We start from the raw sequence: 21,596 nt of genomic DNA on the forward strand, positions 1-21,596 counted from the left end.
TTTTCTTATCGAATCGCAAAACTTATTGAACAACCTAGTATATCTCGAAGTTTCACCAACCGCCAGAGAGAGATTCCTTCATTTCATATTGACATCCGGCATTGACATTGATTATTTGTTCTCGAAAGTAAACGGTTATCTCTCAATTCTATCTTGCTTTTCACTCCAAGGAATCTACAACATTACTTACTAAATCCATGAAAACTTTATTTACACTCTGGGTAGAGTAGATCTAACTCTCACCGGAAGTGAATGTAAAGTGTCAATAACCTAAGGTTACTAGGTGTAACTTTCAATAGTTTGCTCTCCTTCTCGGCGCATACAACCGCGATCACCGCGTAGATCCAGATCCGTAACAAAGTCCTTAGCTCACAGCCTGGTAGCACTTGGAGCAAAAATAAAGAACCGTTGCCGGTGAATAGTTATATGCAATAGAGGCCTACGAAAATGCAGCGTACGGCATAGCGACGAGATGTCCCTGTATATTAGAAAATCAAAGTCATTCGAATGACGAATTCGCTTTAGCTTTCGAAATATTTGTTTAAAAGAAGCTACACTGTGAGAAGTTTCAAAACAGTTGTGAAGGAAATTGAATAAATGGGTTGGTGCGTGACTACCATTCCGAATTCAGAGTAAAAGGAGGTTCGAGTCTCGGTGAAACATAAAAATTAAGAAAAACATTTTTCTAATAGCGGTCGCCCCTTGGCAGACAATGTCAAACATCTGAGCGTGTTTCTGCCATGAAAAGGCTCCTCATAAAAAAAATATCAGCCGTTCGGGTCGGCTTGAAACTGCAGGTCCCTCTATTTGCGGAACAACATCAAGACGCACACCACAAATAGGAGGAGCTCGGCCAAACACCTAAAGAGAGTACACGCGCCAATTATAATATATATATATACTAGCGTACCCTGGCCCGCTTCGCTAGGCGATAAATTCAATGATTTGCTGAAAGAGAATAAAATTAATACGAAAGAAAGCAAATTCTTTGATACAATTTCATTCAAACTTTATTGTAACACTTTTTGGTAGACAACGTTTTTGGTTTTCCATCTTTCGCGTAAATGAATAATGACGATGGTTTGCCTACTCGTGAGCAAGCTACATACATACCTACAATTGTCCATGAGAAAAAAATGGGTATTCTAAATTAATACCGTACATTTGTAGAGACTGGCCATGCGCCTTATTAATTGTCATAGCGAAGGCAAGGCGAATAGGGAATTGCAAACGTTTAAAATCGAATGGTAAATCCGTCGGAATCAGTGGAATTCTGGGTATCAAAACGTCTTCTCCTTTGTACTTCCCTTTCAAAATTGGTACCGTTGCAAAGTCATGGCACATTAATGTTGCGCAGCATAATAATCGGTGCTCCAATTTTTAATCGTAAATTATGAGGTGGTAGGCCTGGCAAATCGAGTGAGTTTAAGAATTCAGTTGGATAATTTACGACATCATCTTGATCAGTAATAGTGTTCATTGACTTACTTATATGCAACTATGTCAAATCGAGTGAGTTTAAGAATTCAGTTGGATAATTTACGACATCATCTTGATCAGTAATAGTGTCCATTGACTTACTTATAAGCAACTATGTCACCAGGTATTTGATCCAAAATAGCTGCATTTATATCATTGACGTCCTTATTTTTCCCAGCTAAAATTGCTCTTTCGCTGAGCCAATCATGGTTTTTGTAATGTTAAACTATGTTTGGAAATACATTCTGTATCAATGCCTCTTTAGACTGTGCAAAAGTGCAGAAATTGTTAGGCAATGTAATCGTAAACAAATCGCAAACAAACCGTTTGAACATTGCCTTTGTTCTTACAAAATGTATATCTCGTTTGACGTAAACCCAAAAACAACTTCTGTCAAATTCTCTGAGAGGCGAATAACTGTTTTCTTGTCTGGCAAACCTTGGTAAATCTATCATCCTTGCCTCGTTTGACGTAAACCCAAAAACAACTTCTGTCAAATTCTCTGAGAGCCGAATAACTGTTTCTTGTCTGGCAAACCTTGGTAAATCTATTATCCTTGGTCAACACACTTGTTGCTCTCACAAATGAACTGCACACAAAACACAAATCAGTAGTTCGGCGATCGTGTATGTGTACTAAAGCATTTCTCTTCATAAAGAGAGTACAAACCTCTGTGCTTATGTTTACTCTCCGTCGAAAAAAATTTGCAACTTAGCAACACGACACAAACCGTTTCACAATAACGAAAAATGCGTATATTTATTAAAAAAAATTGTACACATTAATGTTAATTCGAAACTTAATCTAAGAATCGAGCAAGTTCTGCGGCAATTTTCACTAAAAACACAATTTGTACAATATTTTGATTTTTTCTTTTTTTTTATATGAAGAAAATATTTAAAAAAAATTTTTTTTGCTAAAACCCTTCCCCTAATGGATCTCTATAATATGAAAAAAGAACGAATAAAAATGGCCTCGTATCGGCCCAAAAAAATGCGTACAAACGCACATCATTTCATTTTTATATATATAGACTAGCAACCCGCCCGGCTTCGCACGTGTATAAAATATATACCCTATGTCACTCACTGAAAAAATGATTAAAATCGATCCAGTAGTTTTGGCTTATTCATTAGTGCCCGTGGCCCGCACGCGTTAAATTCGGAGTAAAACAATTCCCCTTTCTTTATAGCATGAAGATTTCCTGCTATCTGTGGAATATCTAAATTCATACCCTACACCTTAACATATTTCCTTTTTGCATTTTTACATATGTATTAATTTTTTTTTACAACACTTAATATATTACAGAATGTCTTTATATACAACGTTCATAGCTTTCTTGTCATTAGACAATACAAACATGTTTTCTCCAGAGGTTACTCTTGAAAGAGCGACATACAGTTGGCCATGTGAAAAATAGTCAACGCTCAAATCTAAGCCTGCAACGTTGAAGGTTTGACCCTGAGATTTATTAATGGTCATTGCAAAAGATGTCTTTACCGGAAATTGTGAGCGTTTAAATTGGAATGGTAGATCCGATGGTATCAGAGGGATTCGGGGAATCAATACATCTTCGCCGGTACCACATCCTGTGAGTATTGTGCACTCTATTATGAAAGTTTTCAGTGATTTTACCAGCAAACGCGTGCCATTGCAAAGTTTAGGTGGATTTAGGTTTCTTAATAAAATAACAGGACAACCTATTTTCAGCTCCATTTTGTGAGGAGGGAGTCCAGACGGGTTCAAAGAATTTAGAAATTCTGTAGGAAAATGAACAGCTTCTTCCAAATCGAGAACAGTATCGACCGAGTAGTATATTTTCGTCGGTGCCTCAATCTTTGAAATAATCAAGTTATTTACTTTATCTACTTGTTCGTTTGTTGGTGACAGAATAGCTCTTTCTTTAAACCAAGAAATTGCCTTATAACTTAAGTTATCAATGTCAGGATAGACATTGTTGACTAACTCTTGGATGTTGTCTACCAAAACACAATGGTTTTCTAGGTTAATTCTTCCCTCACTTTGTGTTAATTCTCCATTGCCAACTTTTAGCAGCATCTCTGGAAATAGCCTGTTCTCACGTGAAGATGACGAAACCCTCATATTAGTTTTAAGCTCTAATTTATTGGCATGCAACCAAAGGTGGGATCTTTTTAGCGAAGCATTTATTTCGTCAGTACGTGTTACTCGAGTCACAACTGGTAGTATTTGACGGAAATCTCTTGAGAACAGAATTGTACATCCACCCATAGGTGAATTTTTGTTGTGCAAATCGCGTGTTGTCCTATCCAGTGCTTCCACAAACGTCTTGTTTGACATGGTAGCTTCGTCCCAGGCTATTAATGAGCAGCCACGCATCAATTTTCCTGTATTGCTCTGCTTAGAAACACTACAGACGCTGTTATCATCATCGCTGGCGATTTTCAGCGAGAGCTTGATTGTAGAGTGTGCGGTTCGGCCTCCGTGTTACTCGAGTCACAACTGGTAGTATTTGACGGAAATCTCCTGAGAACAGAATTGTACATCCACCCATAGGTGAATTTTTGTTGGGCAAATCGCGTGTTGTCCTATCCAGTGCTTCCACAAACGTCTTGTTTGACATGGTAGCTTCGTCCCAGGCTATTAATGAGCAGCCACGCATCAATTTTCCTGTATTGCTCTGCTTAGAAACACTACAGACGCTGTTATCATCATCGCTGGCGATTTTCAGCGAGAGCTTGATTGTAGAGTGTGCGGTTCGGCCTCCGTGTTACTCGAGTCACAACTGGTAGTATTTGACGGAAATCTCCTGAGAACAGAATTGTACATCCACCCATAGGTGAATTTTTGTTGGGCAAATCGCGTGTTGTCCTATCCAGTGCTTCCACAAACGTCTTGTTTGACATGGTAGCTTCGTCCCAGGCTATTAATGAGCAGCCACGCATCAATTTTCCTGTATTGCTCTGCTTAGAAACACTACAGACGCTGTTATCATCATCGCTGGCGATTTTCAGCGAGAGCTTGATTGTAGAGTGTGCGGTTCGGCCTCCTTCCAAAAGAGTAGCGGCAATGCCGGATGACGCAACAGCTAACGCAATTTTTCCGGTAGATCTCAATTACTAATTACTGATGAAATATCTTGAAAAATATTTTTTTTAATTATATGCTGTAAAGAGCCATATATATAGATCTATATGAAAACAACAATGTATTTAAGGTATTTAATTGGATAAGGATTAATGTTGTACCCATTTGTTGAAATCGCTTCGAAAATAAGCTATTAGTTGTCGTAAAAAGTAAATGACAAAAAATGTTATTGTATGGAATCGATAGCAAACTAAACGCGCTCCGAATCAATAAAAACTATTCAAAAACTGTATTTTAATTATGTGCGATTTACTAATATAGAACGTGAAAATAGCGTTTTATTTCGCTGTAAAATTGTATGTACATATAATTACATTGAATTCAGTACATACATAGATACATATGTACATACGTCCGAAATGAAATAATGCGAGCGACTCGTAAATACATACATACATACGTCACCATACGATGTAATTCAACATTAATGAGGTGTGGTGAGATTATCGCTTAACGCCTGTTGCTTCATTCGGTTGACAGCGAACAAACACACAAACAGCTTTTTTGGAAAAAGAGCTGCTTTTGTTTAAACAATTTTGGTTAAATAACAAATAAATCAATTTTTTTTTTCATGCAGGACGAAAGTAAATATTTCAAAGTTAAACTTCAAGAAAGTTTCATTTTAATTGGTTGATTCGTTTATGATTTATGGCCGTGAAAACAAAAAATGTATGTTTTTTTGCCACATTTTGACCGATTGCCACGCCCCCTTTATATATTTCTTCACATTATATAGATATAAACCTTCCTCTTCAATCAATCTATCTTTAAAAAAAAACCTCATCAAAATCCGTTGCGTAGTTTTAAAGATTTAAGCGTATAAGGCGACATAGGGACAGAAAAAGCGACTTCGTTTTATAATATGTAGTGATATGTACATATAATTACATGGAATTCAGTACATACATAGATACATATGTACATACGTCCGAAATGAAATAATGCGAGCGACTCGTAAATACATACATACATACGTCACCATACGATGTAATTCAACATTAATGAGGTGTGGTGAGATTATCGCTTAACGCCTGTTGCTTCATTCGGTTGACAGCGAACAAACACACAAACAGCTTTTTTGGAAAAAGAGCTGCTTTTGTTTAAACAATTTTGGTTAAATAACAAATAAATCAATTTTTCTTTCATGCAGGACGAAAGTAAATATTTCAAAGTTAAACTTCAAGAAAGTTTCATTTTAATTGGTTGATTCGTTTATGATTTATGGCCGTGAAAACAAAAAATTTATGTTTTTTTGCCACATTTTGACCGATTGCCACGCCCCCTTTATATATTTCTTCACATTATATAGATATAAACCTTCCTCTTCAATCAATCTATCTTTAAAAAAAACCGCATCAAAATCCGTTGCGTAGTTTTAAAGATTTAAGCGTATAAGGGGACATAGGGACAGAAAAAGCGACTTTGTTTTATAATATGTAGTGATTCACCCTGCAAACCAACGTTCACCAGTTTTTTCAATTTTACCACCACATTCACTCCAATAATACCCACACAATCACATTTAATTCTGTTGTCATTTTTGATGGGTTATACATATATTTATCTCATAGTTTTTGTGGATACTTATTAAACTTAACTATAGTGAGTGCGAAAGTGACAGCAAAAAACAAGTTGCAAATGTCAAATAAAAAAAAGAATCGCGTTTAATTCGGTGAAAATCTGCAAGCGAAAAGGTAAGTTGAACAATTTTCCAATTATATTGTATATGTATATATTTAAACTAATAAAATGTATTTTTATTTTCAGAAAAACGTATTTCACAACGTCAAGAGGTAAATCAAAAGAAAGAAAAGCAATTCAATTTCAATCAAAAGCAGAAAACAAAGCGGGCATCTTTCTTTTGGTAAGTTTGCTCAACGTAAAAAAATTCTTTTTCGCTTATAAAATGTGCAAAAGCATGACCAGTGCCGGTGGTCATAGCTTTTGCATCCATACATACACTGCGCAGTGTGTTTTGTGAGAAATAAGGGTTGAAAAGCAATTTGTTGCCCATACAGGATCAGTGCGGGGATCCTAACCTCAAATACATATGTGTTTCTCATAGCTATGGGCAACAAATCTTTTCAATATGTCTAAAGAAAATTATTTAACTGTCTATTTTAATATTCCCTTAGTCCGCTGCGTAGTGTATATGAATTATATAGCAAAGCAGCATTCGTCACGATCGGACGTGTATTTATTTACTCTCCATACAATAAGCTATAATTAGTGATTTTAGTGACTTTTAATTAATATCGACAGTGCTCTAAGTAGCTGTAGCTGCTTAATTGTGTCTTTTGTTATGGCTAATTGTGTGTCATGCAAATTAAAGTGCTTAGCGAACGAGTACATTACGTGCGGTATATGTTGCTCATCAACGCATATAAAATGTTCAAATCTGAGTGCCAGCTGCATAAATGTAATCAACTGCAATTTAAATGTAGTATACAGGTGTGGTATCTGCAAAGATCGCATGCTATCTCTTAGCCAGTCAAAAATTGATGAAGTCATGGATAAGCTAAATCATGTTCAAGAATTTATTAATTTACTTTCTAATATGCATTCTAACAACAACACTAAAGCTGCTGATAATAAAATTGTAACAAGATCTAAGGCCAAGGTCAATGAACCTAACAACGTTTGCGTAGCAACAAAACTGGATGCGCCAGCTCTTCGGTCCAAAAACAACGCTAAAAACTCTCGAAGTAGCTCTCCCTGTCAACTAAGACCGTCCACTCTGCATACTGATGCTGATACTTTAATCGTTGCTGATGCTAATGTGTTGACCTCTAATGCTGCTAATTCTCTCACTGGATCTCTCTCTTACGCCCAAACTGCCGCCGTAGCTAAAGCCAATGCTGTAGTTCCCGCTCACCTTGAATCCGTTACAACACCTCTCCCGTTCGCTCCAAATACTACTGCTGCTGCAAATGTCAAAGGCGCAGGTGTAATCTCTTCACCCGCTGTTTCATGTAATACTAACTCTTCATTGTGTGTGCCGAGCTTAGCAATACAGCGTAAGAGAAAAGAAAATAATATTCTTGTTGTTGGTGCAAATGATAACTGCGAACTTGACGTCGCTACTCGCTCAATATGGTTACACATCTCATTTTTTAAACCGTCGGTATCAGCGGAAGATATAATAGCATACATTGCGAAACATGCAAACATCGACCAGAACCTTATCTCTTGCTATAAATTAATCAAAAGAGACGTCAAAATTGACTCGCTAAAGAGGGTGAATTTTAAAATAGGCATCTCTTCATCATACTATGATAAATTGATGAATCCAAACTTATGGCCAGCCAATGTAAACATACGGCCCTTTAAATTTTTTCAAACAGCGGCGCCGGCAGAGAAATCAATTTGACTACATACTACTGCTAAAGACCATATTAGTGAACCTACTAACAAATATGCTGTATATTATCATAATGTTAGTGGAATGCGAACTAAATCTGCTCAGTTTCGTCGTGATATGCATTTACACGATTACGAAATTATTGCTTTATCAGTAACTTGGTTTCACGAGCAAATATTTTCATCAGAATTTTTCGACGAAAATTATCACGTCTATCGCTTAGATCGCAACCCAACAACCTCTGGCCTTTCTAGAGGAGGTGGAGTACTGTGGGCAGTAAAAGCTAATTTGTGTAGTAGTAATGTTTCTCTAAACTTATACTCTAACAGTATAGAACAAATATGTGTTAAGATAAAATTTTCATTAAACCGCTGTATCTTCTTTTTGTTATCCTACATTCCACCACGTATGATATCTATGAAAAGCATTTAAATAATTTAGCATCTATTTATAATAAACGATAACAATCGAATATTGGATTTAGCTTTTATTTCTGCAGACTTGAATTCATCTTGCCAACAATGCTATTTACCTATTTTAAGTAATAGTCAACATCATAAAGCGCTCTTAATAAATTTTGAATTTTATAAATTCGATAAACTATCGTCGATCACTACACTTGGACGCAATTACTCTAAAGCTGATGTTACAAAGATGAGCGAATACATTGATAACACAGATTGGTCATTTTTGGACACTTTCGATGATCCTAAAACATCTTATAGTATTTTATGTGACAAGTTACAATCAACAATTTCCCGCTTTGTTCCTCTACGAAATTGGAAATCTCATAAGAAACCCCCCTGGTTTAACTCGAGGCTTTGTCATCTGAAAAATTTAAAAAATAAAGCATACAAGAAATTTAAAAGAACCAATAGCATAAGCGATCGAGACAACTTACTCCGATTGAAAAGGGAATTCAATTGTCTTCATAACTACTTATTTAAATTGAATCAAATTTAAAATCAAATCCCTCTAGCTTTTGGCGTTATATCAACAATAAACGGAAGACCAACGGCTTCCCCACTTGCTTAAATTACGATGGCAATGTTTCGGATAATGAACAAGACTCGTGCGACCTCTTTGCAAAATTTTTCCAAAAATTTTATGAAAAATTTGACAAATTAGACACTTTTAACCTTAATGTATCCTCTTCTGAAGCTTATGATGACTTTACTGTTTCAACCAATGATGTTGTACAAGCAGCTTCAAAACTGAATAATAGCTCATCTACCGATCACGAAGGTTTCTGCCCCGTATTTTTAAACTCGTCTCCACCTCAATAGCGAAACCGATCTCAATTCTCTTCAATAAATGTCTAAGCAAATCGATTTTCTTAGATGCTTGGAAAATATGCTCAATCACGCCAATTTATAAGTCAGGAAGCCGAAATGAGGTATGCAACTATCGCCCAATAGTTAAACAAAGCACCATTTCGAAATTATTTGATTCTATTCTCAAAATTAAAATGTTAAGTCGTATTAGTGATCTTATCTGCGAGTACCAGCATGGCTTTGTCCCCTTAAAATCCACTTGTACTAATTTGGCACTAGTCACAAATAATATTATTAACGCTTTTGTAAATCGCGCACAACTAGATGTAGTTTACACGGATTTCTCAAAGGCATTCGATAAAGTCGACCATTCCATTCTCATTAAGAAGTTGAGTGCATGCGGTATTAAGGGAACACTTTTAAAATTCTTTTTAAGCTACCTTACGGGAAGGAAATTATTCGTTAAAATAGCATCGTCTAAATCTACATTATTAATTAATGCTTAGTCCGGAATACCCCAAGGGACTCACTGTGGGCCAATTCTTTTCTTAATATTCATAAACGACTTACCTAAAATATTTCAATATGTAAAATGCTTAATGTTTGCAGATGATGTAAAGCTATTTTTACAAATCAGCTGTATTGAAGATTGTTCCAATCTTCAAAAGGATCTCAAACATCTTCAAGATTGGTGTACCATGAACCACCTACCCTTGAATACCGACAAATGCTGCGTGGTTTCATACAGGAAGAAACCCAATCCATTCATCTTTAATTACTTTTTGAACAATATTATACTTAGTAGGAAAGGGGAAATCAAAGACTTGGGCATAATCTTCGATTCAGGACTTACGTTCTCGAAACATATTGATTACATTATCTCTAAAGCTTTTTCTATGATTGGATTTTTACATCGTAATACGGAAGACTTTTCAGATCCCTTGACTTTGAAAGCACTCTACGTCTCCTTAATTCGAAGCCGACTAGATTATTGTTCTCTAATATGGAACCCATTCTACCAATGTCATATAAATAAGATTGAAAGAGTCCAAAAAGTCTTTACCAAATATGCGTTGTGTAAGCTGCGCTGGCCTAAAGGGCTCCCTAGTTATATAGGCAGACGCAAATTGATTGGACTGCAAAGCCTTGAGGACAAACGAATCTACTTTTCGATTCTCTTCGTGTATAATCTTTTAAATTTCAATATAAATTGTCGTGAGTTACAGAGTCTAATTACATTTCAAACAAAGCACCATGATTTAAGGCAGGTTCGTTTATTTGTAGACCAACGGTGTAGAACTAACTATGCCCTCAATGAACCAATGGTGAGATGCATTCGATTCTGCAATAATTATCCTAGCCTCGACTTTAGACTAAGTTTATATAATTAATTTTAGGCAACAATTGTTTATAATCTTTAATTAATAATTAAAAATTTGTCTAATATAGTCTGTAAGAATTATTTGTAGACTGAATAAACGAATAATGAATTAAATATGCAATATACATACATATGTATGTACAATACATATATGTATACTGCGAAGTAAAATTCTTATGCATGTACATATGTATGTACATACTTTGCATTCCATACACTGTATGTAAATATGCACGGTTGGTGCATGAAATATGTATAAAACCTCTAATTTAATCTTTTCCATTTTGTATTAATAACATCTTTTTTATACTATATACAGCAATATAAACGGCGATACTATATACAGCAATATAAAAACGATACAATCACGAAATTTAAAAGGGATCTGCATCTGACTCGGTAAGTATTAAATCAGTGAATGTGTTAAAGATATGGAAAGGCATGACCAGTGCGGTTGGTCATAGCTTTTGTTTATACACTGTGCAGTGAATTGATATGATTGTGTGGCCAAGAAATGTGTCACAGGATCAGTGCGATTAATCCAAACCAGAAAGATGTGCATATGCCATAGTTTAAGAAGCCAATTGTTTGCATTATAAATTTCCATTTGTTGTTTGGTTAATAGCAATCGCCTGCGCAGTGTAAGTAAATGGAAAAAATGTATGCACGTTTGTAGGATAAGAATAAAATTGTGATATACATATATGTATGTAAATATTTATATACACGAACGTGCATACACTTTTCCATTTATGTATAAGAAATATGCATATACATATAAGCAATTTGTGAAAAGTTGTGTATATCTACATATGTATATGTAAATAATCTATATTATTAAACTAATAAATCTTTTTTAACCTTAACTTGAAGCTCGTAAGCGATTTAATTAAAAGGGAGACGTGCAACATTTACCAACATACAACATTTACCAACATCCAGCAAAGCTACCAGGGCCGATTCAGTAAGTATTTTGTAATTTTTCAATTGTGCGTTATTAGTCTGATATTATATCTTTCACATATGTATTTTTTCTAATTATTGAAATTTGTGTTTAATTTTTCTTACAGAACACATTAATACACACACACTTACACGCAGCGGACGTATTTGTTAAGTATCGTAGTTAGAAAAATGAGTAAAAGAACGTTGTCTAATTTATAGGGAAAAGAAAAAAAAAATTATAAGGAAAATGTAGCGAAATTTCGGAAATTAAATGAAAATGTTAACGTAGAAGGAAATGAAAACTTTCCCAACAGATTAGACGACGATGATTTTCCATCAACAAGTAGAGTAGCTTTGCAAACTTTAGAATATGATATAGATAGCGGAGATGACAGTGTGTTTTTTGAAGATTTAGATGTAGAAGATGTTGAGGTAGATAGTTATTCAGAGGATAGGGATAATAATTTCGAAAATGCGTTCCTTTTGTCAACCTGGGCGGTTAGTAATAATATTCCTCAGAATAGCGTAGACGATTTGCTTAGGACTCTAAAACTTATGGGTGTAGAAGGTTTGCCACTGTCAGCTAGGTCTCTTTTAGGTACAAGTAGGCAAAAAGTTAATATTAAATTAATTCCAGGATGTGAGTTTTTATATATAGTTCAGTTTTATTTATGGGGTGCGGAATTTAATGTATTGGAAAATTGTGAGGTAGTAAATATTGATATTGGGATAGATGGGTTAAAGTTATTTAAGGGTAGTAATAGGTGTCTTTGGCCGATTTTAGGATATGTCGTAGGTTCTAAGTTAGGCCCATTTACGATAGCGTGTTTTTCAGGGATGAGTAAGCCAGGTAGCGTTAATGATTTTTTGAGGGACTTTTGTGAGGAAGTAAGTTTTTTGAGGAAGAACGGGGTTAAGGTAGGTAGCAATCTAGTATTTAAGCCATTTAATCACAATTTCCTCTTGAACCCATGCATTTAGTAGATTTGGGTGTAACAAAAAAGTTGCTCCAGTTACTTATCAAGAAAGGTAACGTTACGAAAAGGAATGAGAAGCTTTTGCTTTTTAACAGGTTCGTACCGTCTGAGTTTAGCCGGCTTAGCCGAGACCTTGACCAGATAAGTAATTAGAAGTCAACTGAATTCCGGCAGTTTTTATTAAAATATATACCGGGATATTTGTTTTGAAAGACTGCATTAATGAAGATTTATATTATCATTTTCTTTTACTACACGCCGGAATTCGATTTCTCTCTTGTGAGAAATCTTTTAACGTAGAATCGAATGTCGCCCATGAATTGTTAAAGGAATTTGTTGATTTGTTCGGAAATATTTATGGCGATCATCTAATAAGTTATAATGTTCACGGGTTGTTACACCTTTCGGATTGTGTTAGAGAATTTGGTCCTTTAGACAATTTTTCCGCGTACAAATTTGAAAACTACATGCAGCATTTAAAAAAAATAATTAATAAACCTAATAAAATTTTACAGCAAATGTTTTTCAGAATATCGGAAAGATTAAAAATTTCAGATTCTAGCAAACTTTCTAAAAACGACCTTTTTATAATAGATTTTAACAAAGATAAAGATAGTTATTTTCAATGTAATAAGGGGCCCATTAAAATTGTTGGATTAGATAAGGAAACCAACAGTTTTGAAGCGCTCCTTATTTCTAATTTAGAAAATTATTTTATCGAGCCAGTAGAATCTATGTCAGGGCTAGGTATTTGTATAGGTGAAATATCAAGTAATGAAGTCCTAATTAGTCGCAGTGATATAAGTTATAAATATTTTTGTATAAATGATAGAAATAAGCTTATTCTTGTCCCCATTCTGCATAATTTATCTCGTTCTTTTTTTTAAGTACAATGGAGGACATTTTTTTTCCGGAAACGGAAATGATCTCTCCACCACGCTCGGGACCCCCTAGTTTTACAGGTATAAATATAAAAATATATTAGCAGAAGTGTAAATACTTATATTCATACTTAAAACTAATTCCATTTTGGGGTCTGCCGTGCAGCGCAAGCGGTTTGCAGTATCGCAGCCCTACGAAAGGCGTACAGCAGTCCCACATTCCCCCAGCGCAACGGTATCCAGCCATGCTACTGCGGTTCCAAGTAAATTTTTTTATACTTTAATAAATTTCAATCCTTACCATTATTTTTTTGCGAGGTTGTTAAAAAAAACACTTATTTCAGGTGAACCAGTGGCTTCGTTACAAAAGGAGCTGAGAGAAATGCGAAGCGATATCCGTGAATCACTGGGGGAAATAAAGACCACCTTAAGGGACCTAGAAAGTAAGGTGGTGTAGTATGATTATAAGTCGGATATGCCTTAACATTAATATTCGTAAACATTTATTGTTTTGTTTTGGTTTTTAATTTATTGTCCACTTATGCATTCACTTTGCTGTGCCGTTTAAATAGTATCATATTTCTTAAAAGGTTCATTACACTTGAAACTAAATGCAAACATAGCTAACGTAATTCTTTTATGTGCGGCGCGTGAATGCTAGAATCATATTACATAAGTAAACACCGAAAAATTGTTATTGGCTTGCATTGACAAAAATTCCTATAAAAACGCTTGTACGTAGTATGTAAGAGACAAGAAAGAAAACAATTGCTTTACAAGCTGGACGCCCGGCTTGAAGCAATAAATAAATAAATATTTTACAAACAAATCAATAATACTTTCATTACATGGCGATCCTGCCAGCTTGGTGCTAAGATTTTTTTGCACAAGTGGCGGAAAGCTCAAATGCTTATTCCAAAGTCCAGCTTGGTGCTAAGATTTTTTGCACAAGTGGCGGAAAGCATGTAATATAATATGCTAATAATAATAACAAAGTCCTGGTATTGATCAGCCAATAAGATCTACCAGTTGCGTGAAGTTCCTGGTCTGGCCAATAGACCAGAAGATAGATGACCACAGAAGGGCCGAAAGCTATCTCCATTGAGGAGTATAGGAGAAGAAACCATTTATTAAAGAAACCAGCCGATCAAGAAAGTCGAAATAGTCATGGATTTTGGAGTCATGGATATCTACCCCGAGAAGTCAACACTCAGCCACCACCACCTTGGAACAAGGCTTGCTCCATTTGGGAACGCATCTCGAAATTGGAATTCCTGCTGCAACAGCGTAAGCAATTTAAATAAATACAAACAGAAAAACAAAAAAAAATGTGCGTGCTTCACGCAGACAATATAGGCTGACAAGCGTTAACCGCTCGCAGAAAAAAAAAAAAATATAAATTATTTCTTTACATGGCGAGAATTGAACAACTTTGGTTTCTGTTGGTTATATGTTTGCCTTATAAAAATTTAGAGATGAAACTGTAAATGAATATATTAAGCAAAAAAAAAAAAAAATTATTCGGAAAGTCATTTTAAATTATGAAAATGTTTGAATTTGATATAATATGTTAAATATAATGTGTTTACTTAATGAATGAATTAACTTGAAAAAAAAAATATATAAATATAAATCCAATGTAAAAACAAAATTTTTCAAAATGTTTATACACACATTGTCGTTAAAAAAAAAAATAAAAATAAAAATAAAAATTCAATGTAAAAACAAAATTTATAAATTATATATCCTTACATTATAAATTATTTGATTTACGGTATAAGGTCCCCAATAATACTTGGGCCGAAAGCCCAATAGCTAGTCTTTCAGAAATGGGAAAAACTTTATCAAAAGTTGATAAACCCAATGCCAATGTAGTAAACGAAGTAGTCGTTAATACTGGCTTAAATTTAATCGAAATTTGTTTAATTATAATCACGGTCATAACCTTATTGATACTAGCATTAAAATTATATGCTATGCATAATAAAAAATTGAGGAAAAGATAATCACGTTGCGGACGCTTTGTCTCGCATTACAATCAATGACTTAAAAGGAATAAATGAAAAGAATCAAAATATATACAAAATAGTGACTAGATCAATGTCGAAAAATAACAGCAGTCCAACTACACAGCAGCACATTAAAACATATGATAAGCCCAAAATATATGTCCCAATTAATAACACTGACGTCAGGAAATACAACAAATTAAAGATTACACCCACACGATGTTACATCAAACGAGGAAAATCTATAATGGCATATATAAAAATTGATGACTTATTTGTTAATGGGAAAATTGACTTAGGACAATTCTTCTCTATGCTCGACGAAGTGGCCGACAAATATGGCATTAATAATTTACAAGTGGCACCTAGCGAGAAATTTTTCGAATTTGTCTCGATTAATGATTAATGATTTTAAAAATAAGGGCAATATGATATTAAATAAAGTAAAAGTTGCGCTACTGAATGAGATAACCCACATTAATGATGCTAAAACTGTAATGGACATTCTAAAAAGATACCACGATGACCCTATAGAAGGCGGTCATTGCGGAATTTTCAGAAGACTCATGAAAATTAAAAGACATTACTTCTGGAATAAAATGTCAAAAGATGTTGCTAAGTATGTAAAAACTTGCGAAAAATGCCAAAAAACCAAAATAACAAAGCATTTAAAAAGCCCAATGACTATAACACCAACACCTACAGGTACATTTGATATAGTCTTGGTAGACACAATAGGACCACTACCTACAACAATTAATGGCAATACTTATGCAGTCACAATAATATGCGACATGACAAAATATTTAGTCACGATACCCATCCAAGACAAAAATGCCAAGACAGTTGCGAAAGCAATATTTGAAAAGTTTATTCTTACCTACGGTCCAATGAAGACGTTCATTTCGGACATGGGTACAGAATACAAAAATTCAATACTAACAGAGCTATGTGAATTGCTAAAAATAGAGAAACTTAATTCAACTGCCTACCACCACCAAACACTAGGAGTAATAGAAAGATCACATAAAACTTTCAATCAATACGTAAGATCTTACATATCGATTGACAAAAACGACTGGGATGAGTGGCTACAATACTTCAAATACTGTTTTAACACCACTCCTTCTACAGTACATGACTATTGTCCGTATGAATTAGTTTTTGGAAAAACACCAAACATGTTTCAGCAGTTCACAAATGTAGACCAAATTACTCCATTATATAACATAGATAACTACGCTAGAGAAGTAAGATTTAGGCTAGAAGTAGCACATAAAAGAGCTCGCAATATGATAGACATAGCTAAAATTAAGCAAAAAACATTTTATGATAAAAATAGTTTAGATCACAATTTTAGCATAGGCAATTTAGTTTTACTTAGGAATGAAGTGGCCCATAAACTGGAACCCCAATATTGTGGGCCTTATACCATTAAAGCAATAGATAATAAAAATAATGTTACTATAGCCGATAAGTTATCTTTAAAAGAACAAATAGTTCACAAAAATAGGCTTAAGATTTATCAACAATAAGTAGTTTTAAAGACGCGTCTAAACTTAGAAAATTAATACAATATATCTATATATATAAAAATGAAATGATGTTCGTTTGTCCGCATTTTTTTGGGCCGATACGAGGCCAATTTTATTCGTTCTTTTTTCATATTATAGGGATCCACTATGGGAAGGTTTTTAGCAAAAAAAAATTTCTTTTAAATATTTGCTTCATATAAAAAAAAGAAAAAATCAAAATATTGTCCAAAACAAAACTTGCTCGATTGTTAGATTAAAGTAAGTTTCGAATCGACATTCATTTTATGTGTACAACTTTTTTTGAATTTTTTGTATTTGTATTGTGATACAGAAATGTATTGTATACAGAAATTTCAAATGATTCGAATGAAAATTTTTTTTTTTTTTTTTATTTCTTCCATAAAATATTACACCTGTCGTTAGACAATAAGTAATTTGATTTACAAAAAGATGGAATGAGAGTGATATTGAAGGGCCAATGCCCCCAAGCTCATTTAGAAGAAATATATACATATTATTTAAAAACAAGTGGTTAACAAACAATGATATATACGATTAGTTGACAATTGATTACAAGGATTTTCCAAGATCTGTTGGTGTTTGACGGTTAAGCCGACTTTGGGTAGATTTTTCTTTATTTGGTAGTCTTCTCATCATAGGATTTGTATGCGTTAATAGTCTATTTATGTGTCTTCTGCTAGCGCTTTGTATTGTTTCATCAATAGTATCGATGTCAAGGTCGCGATGAATATCTGCGTTAGGTATGTACCAAGGTGCATTAGTTAAGGTCCTAAGTATTTATGAAAATAATGTTTCAATTTAATTGAGCAATGCTTTCTTTGACCAATTCTATATGGAAATGAATGCGTTTGCAAACGATGTTTTCGGCTATGAACAAATGTTGGAATCGAATGAAAAAGGAAAGAAACGCGAAATGATAAAAAAAATTCTTGGACAATTTCAAATGAATGGTGCTTCATTGGAAAAATTCAAAGGTAATAAGAACATACACAAGATAAAGTTAGAATTCGAATTTTTAGATTTATTTTGTTTATTTCTCATTTTTTCAGAAGTACACCACACAACAACTCATTCCAACTCTGATTTTGAAATCCTGTTGGAATTGGTGATCGATAATTTTGTCACTATAATGGTCAATGGAAATTTGCGGGTATCAGACCCTGCATATTATTTACCATATCAACTTTTTATGGAACATATGGACCAAATGAACACAAAAAAATAATTTAGTTTTGTTTTGATTTTTTGCAACATTTTGGTTTTCAGTTAATACAATAAAAACAATACTGTTTTTTCGTGAACACAAAATTCTAAATTTATTACGTTGTTTGTTTAGAATTTTTTTAGAAAAAAAGTAAATTTTTTGGTTTTGAGGAAATTTGTTTATTGTTGCTATTTGTGAAAGCGTAGATATTTGTAAGTATTTGACTATAATCCTAAAAGTTAATGGAATACCACTATGACACATAGAAAACATTTTTTCAAAGGGGTGTTCTTCGAAAATTATAAAAAAAACTGTTTTAAAAAATTTTGAAGAAATAAAGTAAAATAAAAAAATTTCGAAAGCATGAAATTTTTTCAAAACCAAATTTTCCTCAAAAAGATAAAAGAAATTTCTTCGAAGAGGTGTTTTTCTAAAATTACAAAAAAAAAATTTCAAAAATTTTAAACAAATAAAATAAAATAAAACTTTTTCAAGGGTATGAAATTTTGTCAAAACAAAATTTTCTGAAAACCAAACAAAATTAAAAAAAAAAATGGTGTTTTCAAAGCATTTCATATTCCACTATTAATAGAGAATACATTTTTTCGAGGGGGTGTTTTTCAAAGCGGACAAAAATCTTTTTTAACAAATCAATTTAAACTTTTACAAAAGTATGAAATTTTTTCAAGAACAAAATTTTCTCAAAAACGTTAAATTAAAAAAAAAATTGTTTTTCAAAATATTTAATTTTCAGCAATTAACTGAGAAGAAATTTGTTAGAGCGAAGTGTTTTTCAAAACTTCAAAAAACACTTTTTAACCAAAAAAAATAAACCTTTTTTCAAAAACAACAGGAATGATAACATTGCCTAACAATTTCTGCACTTTTGCACAGTCTAAAGAGGCATTGATACAGAGTGTATTTCCAAACATAGTTCAACATTACAAAAACCATGATTGGCTCAGCGAAAGAGCAATTTTAGCTGGGAAAAATAAGGACGAAAAATAGCGAAGGCAAGGCGAATGGGAACTGCAAACGTTTGAAATCGAATGGTAAATCCGTTGGAATCAGTGGAATTCTGGGTATCAAAACGTCTTCTCCTTTGTACTTCCATTTCAAAATTGTTGCTCGATTACGTTACCCATTAGCTTCTTCACAGCGAGTCTGGTACCGTTGGAAAGACGTGGCACATTAATGTTGCGCAGCATATAATCGGTGCTCCAATTTTTAATCGTAAATTATGAGGTAGTAGGCCTGACAAATCGAGTGAGTTTAAGAATTCAGTTACATAATTTACGACATCATCTTGATCAGTAAATAGTGGCCATTGACTTACTTATATGCAACTATGTCACCAGGTATTTGATCCAAAATAGCTACATTTATATCATTTACGTCCTTATTTTTCCCAGCTAAAATTGCTCTTTCGCTGAGCCAATCATTGTTTTTGTAGTGTTGAACTATGTTTGGAAATACACTCTGTATCAATGCCTCTTTAGACTGTGCAAAAGTGCAGAAATTGTTAGGCAATGAAATCATTCCTGTTGGATCGACAGACATTTGGCCATTTCCGATTTTCAGTAATTGGTGTGAAAATTCAGCTGCCGACGGATCGTTCTGTAGTTGAACACGTACGTTTGTAGCAAGTGTAAGCGTGTTTACATGTCTCCATAAATACGATGATTTTAAACATGCATTGATTTCATCTGCGGCCGTAGATTTTGGGATCACAGGTAACGTTTGCCTGAAATCATGGCCATACGATGAGCTTACATACTTTAAGAACTTTTGCCATTCCAGATGTTTTCGAAATATTACATGTTGGTGTTTCATTTACCTGCATATTCAAAGGCAACTTTAATGCAGAATGTGCTGTGCGACCGCCTTCAAGTAATGTAGCCGCAATTCCGGAAATAGCGAGTGCCAATGCAATGTTGCTAATATCAATGAAATCAAAAAGGTCTTTTCTGTTCCCCCAGGAGGATCGAAGAAAAACAATCCACCAGTTCCATGGCTAACATTATTCATAATTATATCACCAACAGCAACATGGGTCATTCAATTTAGTTAAATTTGATATTACAAATGTGTTTAATTTATTACAACAACTCGATTGAGAACTTCGGATTGTGTTTTCGTTTCGTGATGAACAATTTCAACGATGAAAATTTAGTTTATAACATTGATTAATTTATAGCCAAATAAATTATAGAAGTTTATTATATATTACGTTATCTCCTTTTTAAGCCCTTTTTGGGAGAATATAAATAAGTTTTAAAATTATGCCAAAGACATACAAAATAATAATCATAACCTATTGTATATATCAAAAGAAAAATAAGTTTTAAACTCCTAGATAAATACAAATGTATGATAGGATAATGCTAAATAATCTAATTTTATCATAACTTTGTAAACTCCTATGTTAAAATGATTTTGGGCAATAAATGAAATGAAATGAAAATTGAGAACTGGAGCGTGAATACCATTATGATTGTAATGAACTAAACACAACAACAGCAACATGTTTATGATACAATCATGAATAATGTTAGCCATGGAACTGGTGGATTGTTTTTCTTGGATGCTCCTGGGGGAACAGGAAAGACCTTTTTGATTTCATTGCTATTAGCAACAATTCGATCAAATAATAACGTTGCATTGGCACTCGCTTCTTCCGGAATTGCGGCTACATTACTGGAAGGCGGTCGCACAGCACATTCTGCATTAAAGTTGCCTTTGAATATGCAGGTAAATGAAACACCAACATGCAATATTTCGAAAACTTTTGGAATGGCAAAAGTTCTTAAAGTATGTAAGCTCATCGTATGGGACGAGTGTACTATGGCACACAAGAAATCATTAGAAGCACTTGATAGAACTTTGAAAGATCTACGAGGAAGCCAAACAGTCTTTGGAGGTGCCATGATTTTATTGGCTGGAGATTTCAGGCAAACATTACCTGTGATCCCAAAATCTACGGCTGCAGATGAAATCAATGCATGTTTAAAATCATCGTATTTATCGAGACATGTAAACATGCTTACACTTACCACAAACGTACGTGTTCAACTACAGAACGATCCGTCAGCAGCTGAATTTTCACACCAATTACTGAAAATGGGAAATGACCCAATGTCTGTCGATCCAACAGGAATGATTACATTGCCTAACAATTTCTGCACTTTTGCACAGTCTAAAGAGGCATTGATACAGAGTGTATTTCCAAACATAGTTCAACACTACAAAAACAATGCTTGGCTCAGCGAAAGAGCAATTTTAGCTGGGAAAAATAAGGACGTAAATGATATAAATGTAGCTATTTTGGATCAAATACCTGGTGACATAGTTGCATATAAGTAAGTCAATGGCCACTATTTACTGATCAAGATGATGTCGT

At 34.0% G+C, this 21,596-nt stretch overlaps 1 protein-coding gene across 8 annotated transcripts in view; it reads right to left on the minus strand.

Moving 5' to 3' along the window:
• LOC128870431 (phosphatidylinositol 5-phosphate 4-kinase type-2 alpha) overlaps positions 1 to 21,596 on the minus strand; it is a 178,736-nt gene that overhangs the window by 132,022 nt on the left and 25,118 nt on the right. The window lies entirely within an intron of this gene.

This window comes from Anastrepha ludens, chromosome X (assembly GCF_028408465.1).
Source record: "Anastrepha ludens isolate Willacy chromosome X, idAnaLude1.1, whole genome shotgun sequence".
Lineage (NCBI taxonomy): Eukaryota > Metazoa > Arthropoda > Insecta > Diptera > Tephritidae > Anastrepha > Anastrepha ludens.